The sequence below is a fragment of the Vicugna pacos genome, unplaced genomic scaffold, assembly GCF_048564905.1.
Source record: "Vicugna pacos unplaced genomic scaffold, VicPac4 scaffold_20, whole genome shotgun sequence".
Lineage (NCBI taxonomy): Eukaryota > Metazoa > Chordata > Mammalia > Artiodactyla > Camelidae > Vicugna > Vicugna pacos.
Window position 1 is genome coordinate 1,849,488 of NW_027328741.1, and position 12,555 is coordinate 1,862,042.

The following is a 12,555-nucleotide window of genomic DNA, read 5'->3' on the forward strand; positions in this document are numbered from 1 at the left end:
AACCCAAGGCCCCCTGGATCCCTCAGACCAGATGCACGATAGCTCTGATTCAGCCCCACACGTGCTCTATTGGCAAAATGCCCAATTGGTCCCTGGTTCTTCAAATGCACTGGGTGTGGCCATGAGACAGATCGGTAATCTCAACCGCGCGACCAGTGTGGTTGATTTATCATTGGTACACTGTTCGGTTTGCTCTCTTGATTAGACACACCACATCCCACAACGCACTCCAGATCCCTGAGACTCAGCGTATGCCATCAACCGTAGCCCTATACCTCAATTACCGATGCTCCTGCTAACTGTAATTTGGCATCACGGATCTTGGACTCAGAATCAACTGTGGGGATATTTTGCGCTGGTTTCTTTGAGTTCTGTCAGCCAAGCATCTGCTGTGCACTCTTGTAAATCTCAGCACATCACCTTCAATCTCATGCCTCCTGCCCGCTTGAGAGGGTGCGTCCAAGTTAAACAGGGTTTCACCCTTGTTGGTCAGACCCTGCACTGGTTTCCATTCCCTGCTTTGCCTTCTCCTGCTTCCAGGTGTCCTGAGGCCTCATCCTGTCTTTGGAAGTAACAGATCTCTCTTCGGCAAGTGTCCTGTGCCAAAGGCTGGGTGAGTGGAGTTTTACATTTCTCTGTACAAGGGAGCGCGTGAGTGCAGGTTGCACTTCTTCTCTGCCAACTGGGCATCGATGAATCAACACTATCCAGATACATTTCAGAGAACTGTGATATTTGCTTAGCTCTTGGTTTCTATACAGCCGTGGTGGGAGGGGTTGTCCAAAGAAACCTGTTTTGACATTGTGTTGATATCTCATTTGCAGTCTTTAAGAATTTTAACAGAATTCATTTCCATGTTTTGGGAGTTATACGAAAATGAAGTTATTTTTTAAAACACACTAAATCGACCTAGAAGCCAGACTTGTCAATTTTGGTAACATTGTGTCAGCTCTACGGAAAACCTAGACAGATAGAATGCAAACTAGCAGTCCAAACTGTTAAAGGGGTCATGTCAGCTCTTTACAGTTGAAGCCTCCGAGACCAACAGGAACCATGAAATAACTATTGGAAACATGAAATAACCCCCAACCTTGGATACACTTGGGCATGTGGTGCCCTTTAGTCCTATTTGTCACCTACTGGCCAATGTTGGATTTTCAAGGGGTAACATCCCTCTCTAGGAAAATACAAGAGGAAACAAACCAAATATATACATTTAGGTTTGAATCCAAAAGCACCTAGAGGCATTATAGCTAGGAGAACCCTGCTGCAGTTATGCTTGTCTATAGAGAACCAGGTGTTCTTCTATCAGTGATGAGAACAGTTAAACTTCCAATCATGTTGGGTAAAGCCATTTAACGCAACCAAGTCTGCACCCACATGATATAGTGCCCCCGGGGGCTTGACTCAAGTGAAAGACGATCCACATAAGCTGTGTCTTTAATGTCATTGGCGACTTTTACAGTACACTTCACTTTCTGACTTGTACTATTTACCTATACTGTCTTGAAAAACTGAGGCCTAATACAGATTCAAGTTCAGTCAAAGATTCCCCTCACTTACCACACTCCCTTTACCCCAGGGAAGACATAAACACAACATTTGCTGAATCTAGTGGAAGGCCATCTTTTCTAGGTGTGAGCTAAGTATTCAATACCTATCTATTTCAGCCGAGAATATTTGACCTTTAAGGAGTTCACTGTTGTTCACAGAGTGTGAAGCTGGAGGAACTCTGATTCTAGGAGGGACTTGCCCTTCTCCTAATGGCTTCATTGCCGCTCAGGTACTGAACCTTCAAAATGGATGAATGAGTGGAGGGGAGGGAAGGGCAAGTGCTTGCTAGCAAGGCCCAAACCTGGGAAAAGGCTTACCTGGGCTTGGTGAATTTTGGTCTGTATGGATTAGGAAGGCCCCTTGGGACGTGTGGATTCTCACGACCTCTTCCAAGAACAGGAGCGTTTTGATCATCTCTGCCATCTCTTCTCTTGCACACGTCAGGGACCTTGGACCCGTTCTTGGAGAAGAGAATTGAGGAACTTCCTCAAGTCCACGTTGGCACTCCGTATGTTTCTGCCAGTATCAGCGAGGTTCAATATGTCTCCTGAATGTCTTTTGAGCCTGGTATCCTCTACAGCTGTCTCCACGCCAGTATTCTCCATTGTAGCAGAACATCTCTCATCCATGTGTTCGCATCTCTCCTCAATCCGTGCAGCCAGCTTTTCGGCCAGCTTCTCTTCGTGACTCCCCTAAAGGCGACTTCACCAGGACTGGGCAAGTCTGAAAGTACCTCGGAGCCTCACCAGTAAGCTGATGACAGGCAGATCTTCCACTGTCTGCCCTTTCAGGTTCTGGAAACTGACCTGTGAACTCAGGTCTTTGGGCAGCAGAAGTATCTCGAACTTACACAGCTTCCCGGACCAAACACCTAAGCCAAGCTCCACAGAGGCCTGCAGCCCCTCCATCACACTGATCCACCCACAGAACTCGGCCCGATTACCTAGGATCCAACAGCCACAACAAGCCTCGTGGAACACACCAACATTCCACCTGGAATCCAACCGGTAACTGCCATCCCCAATGGCTGCTGCATCTTGTCAGTGTTGGGGGAGGGGCTGCATCCGACGAGAGGTTCCTAAAGTAAATGTGGTTCTGCCCACTAGCGTCCCATGGGCCTTTCTTCTTCCCTCTTTCCTTTTGTTCAGATCTGTATGCACAGTACCAATGGAGAGAAGTGTGTCCCTTTTCAGTTGAAGGTTTCACACGTCTTTAAACTTTCTAAGAGTTCACAGTACAGAGAGACCCAGTAAAGGAGACTTATGTTCCTATAATATCCGTACAACCGGAATACATATGCGTCGCATGATTTCTGCTGAAAAACCCACACTCTCAGGACATGGATCTATTGGTTTCATGGGGGCTGAATTTCCAAGAAATGAAACCAACCCCAATGTGCACGTTACTGTCTGTCTCTTTTGCTCTTAGTACACTTTGGCAGAGCTACTTGCCTTTGTTATAGGCTTCTTACAATTCTTCTCTACGTAGCGTAGAATATGGCATTCCTTCATCCTTTTGGAAGACATACAAGACTACATCACGGACTAGGAATCTAGTGGATTCCAAATCGGCATTTGGGTGAGGTCACGATATGCTCTTATGAATCTATATTTACGAATATGAATGCACGCCTCTGATTTCCGAATACAAGTGTGCTGAGTACATGCAAGCCGCAATACTGGGTCGATGCGTGCTGAATGATCCTTGACATCACCTTGAGTATTTTCTTTTGAATAATCATGTTTCCCATGGTATATGTCAGCCAACCGTACCATTTTGGTGCATGTTTGTTGGTTTGATTCTTTGTTGGTCTGCTTCTCGCTTGTTTTGCAAACACGTCAGGACATGCATCTCTCCTTTCGCTTCAAACAGAGAGTCAAATAAGCTGATTCACTTAAGAGAGTGCTTCCAATCACCTATGATTTCCTGCTTCCCTCTCCAATCTTTAAGGTTTTGATGTCCTCCTTGCCTTCTTCTTGTTTCTTCTTTGCCACTCATGCTCTTCTTGCATTTCCAATAATGGTTTTCTTCTTTCCATTTCATCTTGCTGCTTTTCTATTCCGGGGAGTATTCTCAACCTTCCTTTTAGAAGAAGTTTTGAACTGCTGAATTCTTTTATGATTTGCCGGTCTGTGGATTGCTCTAGCTCTGCCGTTATTAGAAATGGTGGTCATGTGGCATAGGCTACCCTAGGTGGCAGCCTTTGGCCATTCCGGATATGGTCTGTGTCCTGGCACTCCTCCCTGTCCTGCAATATTGCTGCCGATTTATAAGCTGAAACCCCTCTGGAGGTTCCCTTGTGACTATGTTGTTTCCTCCAGGTGCATTTTAAATCACTGTGATATTCGTGAACTTTGTTGATTGGAATCATACAGCTGCTTGTAGGTCTATTGGGATTCCACCTCCTTTGGATGCTGTGTAATTCCTGAATTCTCATAGATGATTTTTTCTTGGCTTTCAACAAGTTTCAGTCTGATATTTCTACAGATAAATTTTCAGACATATTTTATTTCTTTATCTCTTGCTTTTCCATCTGGGACTCTTATGATTTCTAGTCTTTCATGCCCTGTCTTAACCCAGGATACAACAGCAATATTTTCATTGTTTTGCACTTGCTTTCCTATGTCCGAATCTGACCGAGGGATTTCTGTTCCCCTGTCTTCACAGTCATTCACGCGTCCCTCTGCATTATCTAGTCTGCTAAGGACTGAATTTTAGCCCTGATATTATCACATCCACTGAGTTTTCTGATATTTTTTGGCTCGTCTTTTTAAACTTTCTCTTCCCCTTTTCTGGTATTCTGCCTTTTGTGATTCTGAGACCCTTTGGTTCTTCAGTGTTTTCCTGACCTCCATTTTCAACACTTGGACTGCATAGCGTTTTGCAGTCTAGTTGTTTGAAAGCTTATCTTTTGGGCCTTCAATATCTTTGGAACTGAAAATGGTACTTCCTATTTCTTTTACTGTACTTCTTCATCTCTACTGGTCAGGTAATATCAGGTATCTAATGTAGATTTTTAGGGCTATGTTAAGTGAAAATTTTAGACTCTTGTCTCTACACAATTCCAAGGGATTTCTGTGAGGACAATTTCTCCTAGACATTGATGCCATATTCTCTTCCTGTGTGTGTTGTCTGGTATATCTCCAATTGCTGGTGTTGCATTTGTTGTGATGAACAACCCATACTATTTCGATTAGCATAACTTCATTTTGATTACACTTATCTCACAATTCTGAAAGTGCGCAGGACACGTCCTCTTGTGGAAATGAGGATTCTAAAGGTTCTCAGCTCTGCATTCTGCTCTATGTCATTTTGGAGTGTTTCCAAAACAGCAAACTGAGAGTGCGCTTGTGCTTTGTAGTGCCACGGGAATGTCCCAATGAAAGCAGTTCTTCCCAGAGCTTCTGTGTCTACTGAAACACCAGTGGAAGCACATCCATGGATGTCACAAATCAGGGCCTGCTGGAATGATCCCGCAGACCGACCTTGGTGTCCTCGCTACCGTACCGTGCCGGTGCCATCCAAAATGTAGCATCCGATTTTGGGAGATAGTGCTGAAGGAAATGCTTCCTCTTCTCACGCTGTGGACTTGGACCACTCTACCTTGTCCTATCATCCTTGTGGCACGGGTGCACGAAGGCCACCACAGAGCTGTTGCGCATCCTGTGCCTCAAACCAAACCTTAATCCCAGCCCAGGTTATGTATGTAGCAGATCCTAAGGCTTTTCATTCTGATTTCAAACCCAAGGCCCCCTGGATCCCTCAGACCAGATGCACGATAGCTCTGATTCAGCCCCACACGTGCTCTATTGGCAAAATGCCCAATTGGTCCCTGGTTCTTCAAATGCACTGGGTGTGGCCATGAGACAGATCGGTAATCTCAACCGCGCGACCAGTGTGGTTGATTTATCATTGGTACACTGTTCGGTTTGCTCTCTTGATTAGACACACCACATCCCACAACGCACTCCAGATCCCTGAGACTCAGCGTATGCCATCAACCGTAGCCCTATACCTCAATTACCGATGCTCCTGCTAACTGTAATTTGGCATCACGGATCTTGGACTCAGAATCAACTGTGGGGATATTTTGCGCTGGTTTCTTTGAGTTCTGTCAGCCAAGCATCTGCTGTGCACTCTTGTAAATCTCAGCACATCACCTTCAATCTCATGCCTCCTGCCCGCTTGAGAGGGTGCGTCCAAGTTAAACAGGGTTTCACCCTTGTTGGTCAGACCCTGCACTGGTTTCCATTCCCTGCTTTGCCTTCTCCTGCTTCCAGGTGTCCTGAGGCCTCATCCTGTCTTTGGAAGTAACAGATCTCTCTTCGGCAAGTGTCCTGTGCCAAAGGCTGGGTGAGTGGAGTTTTACATTTCTCTGTACAAGGGAGCGCGTGAGTGCAGGTTGCACTTCTTCTCTGCCAACTGGGCATCGATGAATCAACACTATCCAGATACATTTCAGAGAACTGTGATATTTGCTTAGCTCTTGGTTTCTATACAGCCGTGGTGGGAGGGGTTGTCCAAAGAAACCTGTTTTGACATTGTGTTGATATCTCATTTGCAGTCTTTAAGAATTTTAACAGAATTCATTTCCATGTTTTGGGAGTTATACGAAAATGAAGTTATTTTTTAAAACACACTAAATCGACCTAGAAGCCAGACTTGTCAATTTTGGTAACATTGTGTCAGCTCTACGGAAAACCTAGACAGATAGAATGCAAACTAGCAGTCCAAACTGTTAAAGGGGTCATGTCAGCTCTTTACAGTTGAAGCCTCCGAGACCAACAGGAACCATGAAATAACTATTGGAAACATGAAATAACCCCCAACCTTGGATACACTTGGGCATGTGGTGCCCTTTAGTCCTATTTGTCACCTACTGGCCAATGTTGGATTTTCAAGGGGTAACATCCCTCTCTAGGAAAATACAAGAGGAAACAAACCAAATATATACATTTAGGTTTGAATCCAAAAGCACCTAGAGGCATTATAGCTAGGAGAACCCTGCTGCAGTTATGCTTGTCTATGGAGAACCAGGTGTTCTTCTATCAGTGATGAGAACAGTTAAACTTCCAATCATGTTGGGTAAAGCCATTTAACGCAACCAAGTCTGCACCCACATGATATAGTGCCCCCGGGGGCTTGACTCAAGTGAAAGACGATCCACATAAGCTGTGTCTTTAATGTCATTGGCGACTTTTACAGTACACTTCACTTTCTGACTTGTACTATTTACCTATACTGTCTTGAAAAACTGAGGCCTAATACAGATTCAAGTTCAGTCAAAGATTCCCCTCACTTACCACACTCCCTTCACCCCAGGGAAGACATAAACACAACATTTGCTGAATCTAGAGGAAGGCCATCGTTTCTAGGTGTGAGCTAAGTATTCAATTCCTATCTATTTCAGCCGAGACTATTTGACCTTTAAGGAGTTCACTGTTGTTCACAGAGTGTGAAGCTGGAGGAACTCTGATTCTAGGAGGGACTTGCCCTTCTCCTAATGGCTTCATTGCCGCTCAGGTACTGAACCTTCAAAATGGATGCGTGAGTGGAGGGGAGGGATGGGCAAGTGCTTGCTAGCTAGGCCCAAACCTGGGAAAAGGCTTACCTGGGCTTGGTGAATTTTGGTCTGAATGGCTTGGGAAGGCCCCTTGGGACGTGTGGATTCTCACGACCTCTTCCAAGAACAGGAGCGTTTTGATCATCTCTGCCATCTCTTCTCTTGCACACGTCAGGGACCTTGGACCCGTTCTTGGAGAAGAGAATTGAGGAACTTCCTCAAGTCCACGTTGGCACTCCGTATGTTTCTGCCAGTATCAGCGAGGTTCAATATGTCTCCTGAATGTCTTTTGAGCCTGGTATCCTCTACAGCTGTCTCCACGCCAGTATTCTCCATTGTAGCAGAACATCTCTCATCCATGTGTTCGCATCTCTCCTCAATGCGTGCAGCCAGCTTTTCGGCCAGCTTCTCTTCGTGATTCCTCTAAAGTCGACTTCACCAGGACTGGGCAAGTCTGAAAGTACCTCGGAGCCTCACCAGTAAGCTGATGACAGGCAGATCTTCCACTGTCTGCCCTTTCAGGTTCTGGAAACTGACCTGTGAACTCAGGTCTTTGGGCAGCAGAAGTATCTCGAACTTACACAGCTTCCCGGACCAAACACCTAAGCCAAGCTCCACAGAGGCCTGCAGCCCCTCCATCACACTGATCCACCCACAGAACTCGGCCCGGTTACCTAGGATCCAACAGCCACAACAAGCCTCGTGGAACACACCAACATTCCACCTGGAATCCAACAGGTAACTGCCATCCCCAATGGCTGCTGCATCTTGTCAGTGTTGGGGGAGGGGCTGCATCCGACGAGAGGTTCCTAAAGTAAATGTGGTTCTGCCCACTAGCGTCCCATGGGCCTTTCTTCTTCCCTCTTTCCTTTTGTTCAGATCTGTATGCACAGTACCAATGGAGAGAAGTGTGTCCCTTTTCAGTTGAAGGTTTCACACGTCTTTAAACTTTCTAAGAGTTCACAGTACACAGAGACCCAGTAAAGGAGACTTATGTTCCTATAATATCCGTACAACCGGAATACATATGCGTCGCATGATTTCTGCTGAAAAACCCACACTCTCAGGACATGGATCTATTTGTTTCATGGGGGCTGAATTTCCAAGAAATGAAACCAACCCCAATGTGCACTTTACTGTCTGTCTATTTTGCTCTTAGTACACTTTGGCAGAGCTACTTGCCTTTGTTATAGGCTTCTTACAATTCTTCTCTACGTAGCGTAGAATATGGCATTCCTTCATCCTGTTGGAAGACATACAAGACTACATCACGGAATAGGAATCTAGTGGATTCCAAATCGGCATTTGGGTGAGGTCACGATATGCTCTTATGAATCTATATTTACGAATATGAATGCACGCCTCTGATTTCTGAATACAAGTGTGCTGAGTACATGTAAGCCGCAATACTGGGTCGATGCGTGCTGAATGATCCTTGACATCACCTTGAGTATTTTCTTTTGAATAATCATGTTTCCCATGGTATATGTCAGCCAACCGTACCATTTTGGTGCATGTTTGTTGGTTTGATTCTTTGTTGGTCTGCTTCTCGCTTGTTTTGCAAACACGTCAGGACATGCATCTCTCCTTTCGCTTCAAACAGAGAGTCAAATAAGCTGATTCACTTAAGAGAGTGCTTCCAATCACCTATGATTACCTGCTTCCCTCTCCAATCTTTAAGGTTTTGATGTCCTCCTTGCCTTCTTCTTGTTTCTTCTTTGCCACTCATGCTTTTCTTGCATTTCCAATAATGGTTTTCTTCTTTCCACTTTATCTTGCTGCTTTTCTATTCCGGGGAGTATTCTCAACCTTCCTTTTAGAAGAAGTTTTGAACTGCTGAATTCTTTTATGATTTGCCGGTCTGTGGATTGCTCTAGATCTGCTGTTATTATAAATGGTGGTCATGTGGCATAGGCTACCCAAGGTGGCAGCATTTGGCCATTCAGGATATGGTCTGTGTCCTGGCACTCCTCCCTGTCCTGCAATATTGCTGCCGAGTTATAAGCTGAAACCCCTCTGGAGGTTCCCTTGTGACTATGTTGTTTCCTCCAGGTGCATTTTAAATCACTGTGATATTCGTGAACTTTGTTGATTGGAATCATACAGCTGCTTGTAGGTCTTTTGGGATTCCACCTCCTTTGGATGCTGTGTAATTCCTGAATTCGCATAGATGATATTTTCTTGGCTTTCAACAAGTTTCAGTCTGATATTTCTACAGATAAATTTTCAGACATATTTTATTTCTTTATCTCTTGCTTTTCCATCTGGGACTCTTATGAATTCTAGTCTTTCATGCCCTGTCTTAACCCAGGATACAACAGCAATATTTTAATTGTTTTGCACTTGCTTTCCTATGTCCGAATCTGACCGAGGGATTTCTGTTCCCCTGTCTTTACAGTCATTCTCGCGTCCCTCTGCATTATCTAGTCTGCTAAGGACTGAAGTTTAGCCCTGATATTATCACATCCACTGAGTTTCCTGATATTTTTTGGCTCGTCTTTAGACTTTCCCTTCCCCTTTTCTGGTATTCTGCCTTTTGTGATTCTGAGACCCTTTTGTTCTTCAGTGTTTTCCTGACCTCCATTTTCAACACTTGGACTGCATAGCGTTTTGCAGTCTAGTTGTTTGAAAGCTTCTCTTTTGGGCCTTCAATATCTTTGGAACTGAAAATGGTACTTCCTGTTTCTTTTACTGTACTTCTTCATCTCTACTGTTCAGGTAATTTCAGGTATATAATGTAGATTTTTAGGGCTATGTTAAGTGAAAATTTTAGACTCTTGTCTCTACGCAATTCCAAGGGATTTCTGTGAGGACAATTTCTCCTAGACATTGATGCCATATTCTATTCCTGTGTGTGTTGTCTGGTATATCTCCAATTGCTGGTGTTGCATTTGTTGTGATGAACAACCCATACTACTTCGATTAGCATAACTTCATTTTGATTACGCTTATCTCACAATTCTGAAAGTGCGCAGGACACGGCCTCTTGTGGAAATGAGGATTCAAAAGGTTGTCAGCTCTGCATTCTTCGCTATGTCATTTTGGAGTGTTTCCAAAACAGCAAACTGAGAGTGCGCTTGTGCTTTGTAGTGCCACGGGAATGTCCCAATGAAAGCAGTTCTTCCCAGAGCTTCTCTGTCTACTGAAACACCAGTGGAAGCACATCCATGGATGTCACACATCAGGGCCTGCTGGAATGATCCCGCAGACCGACCTTGGTGTCCTCGCTGCCGTACCGTGCCGGTGCCATCCAAAATGTAGCATCCGATTTTGGGAGATAGTGCTGAAAGAAATGCTTCCTCTTCTCACGCTGTGGACTTGGACCACTCTACCTTGTCCTATCATCCTTGTGGCACGGGTGCACGAAGGCCACCACAGAGCTGTTGCGCATCCTGTGCCTCAAACCAAACCATAATCCCAGCCCAAGTTATGAATGTAGCAGATCCTAAGGCTTTTCATTCTGATTTCAAACCCAAGGCCCCCTGGATCCCTCAGACCAGATGCACGATAGCTCTGATTCAGCCCCACACGTGCTCTATTGGCAAAATGCCCAGTTGGTCCCTGGTCCTGCAGATGCACTGGGTGTGGCCATGGGACATATCGGTAATCTCAACCGCGCGACCAGTGTGGTTGATTTATCATTGGTACACTGTTCGGTTTGCTCTCTTGATTAGACCCACCACATCCCACAACACAGTCCAGATCCCTGAGACTCAGCGTATGGCATCAACCGTAGCCCGATACCTCACTTACCGATGCTCCTGCTAACTGTAATTTGGCATCACGTATCTTGGTCTCAGAATCAACTGTGGGGATAATTTGCACTGGTATCTTTGAGTTCTGTCAGCCAAGCATCTGCTGTGCACTCTTGTAAATCTCAGCACATCACCTTCAATCTCATGTCTCCTGTTCGCTAGAGAGGGTGCGTCCAATTTAAACAGGGTTTCACCGTTGTTGGTCAGAACCTGCCCTGGTTTCCATTCCCTGCTTTGCCTTCTCCTGCTTCCAGGTGTCCTGAGGCCTCATCCTGTCTTTGGAAGTAACAGACCTCTCTTCGGCAAGTGTCCTGTGCCAAAGGCTGGGTGAGTGGAGTTTTACATTTCTCTGTACAAGGGAGCGCGTGAGTGCAGGTTGCACTTCTTCTCTGCCAACTGGGCATCGATGAATCAACACTATCCAGATACATTTCACAGAAATGTGATATTTGCTTAGCTCTTGGTTTCTATACAGCCGTGGTGGGAGGGGTTGTCCAAAGAAACCTGTTTTGACATTGTGTTGATATCTTATTTGCAGGCTTTGAGAATTTTAACAGAATTCATTTCCATGTTTTGGGAGTTATACGAAAATGAAGTTATTTTTTTAAACACACTAAATCGACCTAGAAGCCAGACTTGTCAATTTTGGTAACATTTTGTCAGCTCTACGGAAAACCTAGACAGATAGAATGCAAACTAGCAGTCCAAACTGTTAAAGGGGTCATGTCAGCTCTTTACGGTTGAAGCCTCCGAGACCAACAGGAACCATGGAATAACTATTGGAAACATGAAATAACCCCCAACCTTGGATACACTTGGGCATGTGGTGCCCTTTAGTCCTATTTGTCACCTACTGGCCAATGTTGGCATTTCAAGGGGTAACATCCCTCTCTAGGAAAATACAAGAGGAAACAAACCAAATATATACATTTAGGTTTGAATCCAAAAGCACCTAGAGGCATTATAGCTAGGAGAACCCTGCTGCACTTATGCTTGTCTATGGAGAACCAGGTGTTCTTCTATCAGTGATGAGAACAATTAAACTTCCGATCATGTTGGGTAAAGCCATTTAACGCAACCAAGTCTGCACCCACATGATATAGTGCCCCCGGGGGCTTGACTCAAGTGAAAGACGATCCACATAAGCTGTGTCTTTAATGTCATTGGCGACTTTTACAGTACACTTCACTTTCTGACTTGTACTATTTACCAATACTGTCTTGAAAAACTGAGGCCTAATACAGATTCAAGTTCAGTCAAAGATTCCCCTCACTTACCACACTCCCTTCACCCCAGGGAAGACATAAACACAACATTTGCTGAATCTAGCGGAAGGCCATCGTTTCTAGGTGTGAGCTAAGTATTCAATTTCTATCTATTTCAGCCGAGACTATTTGACCTTTAAGGAGTTCACTGTTGTTCACAGAGTGTGAAGCTGGAGGAACTCTGATTCTAGGAGGGACTTGCCCTTCTCCTAATGGCTTCATTGCCACTCAGGTACTGAACCTTCAAAATGGATGCGTGAGTGGATGGGAGGGAAGGGCAAGTGCTTGCTAGCTAGGCCCAAACCTGGGAAAAGGCTTACCTGGGCTTGGTGAATTTTGGTCTGAATGGCTTGGGAAGCCCCCTTGGGACGTGTGGATTCTCACGACCTCTTCCAAGAACAGGAGCGTTTTGATCATC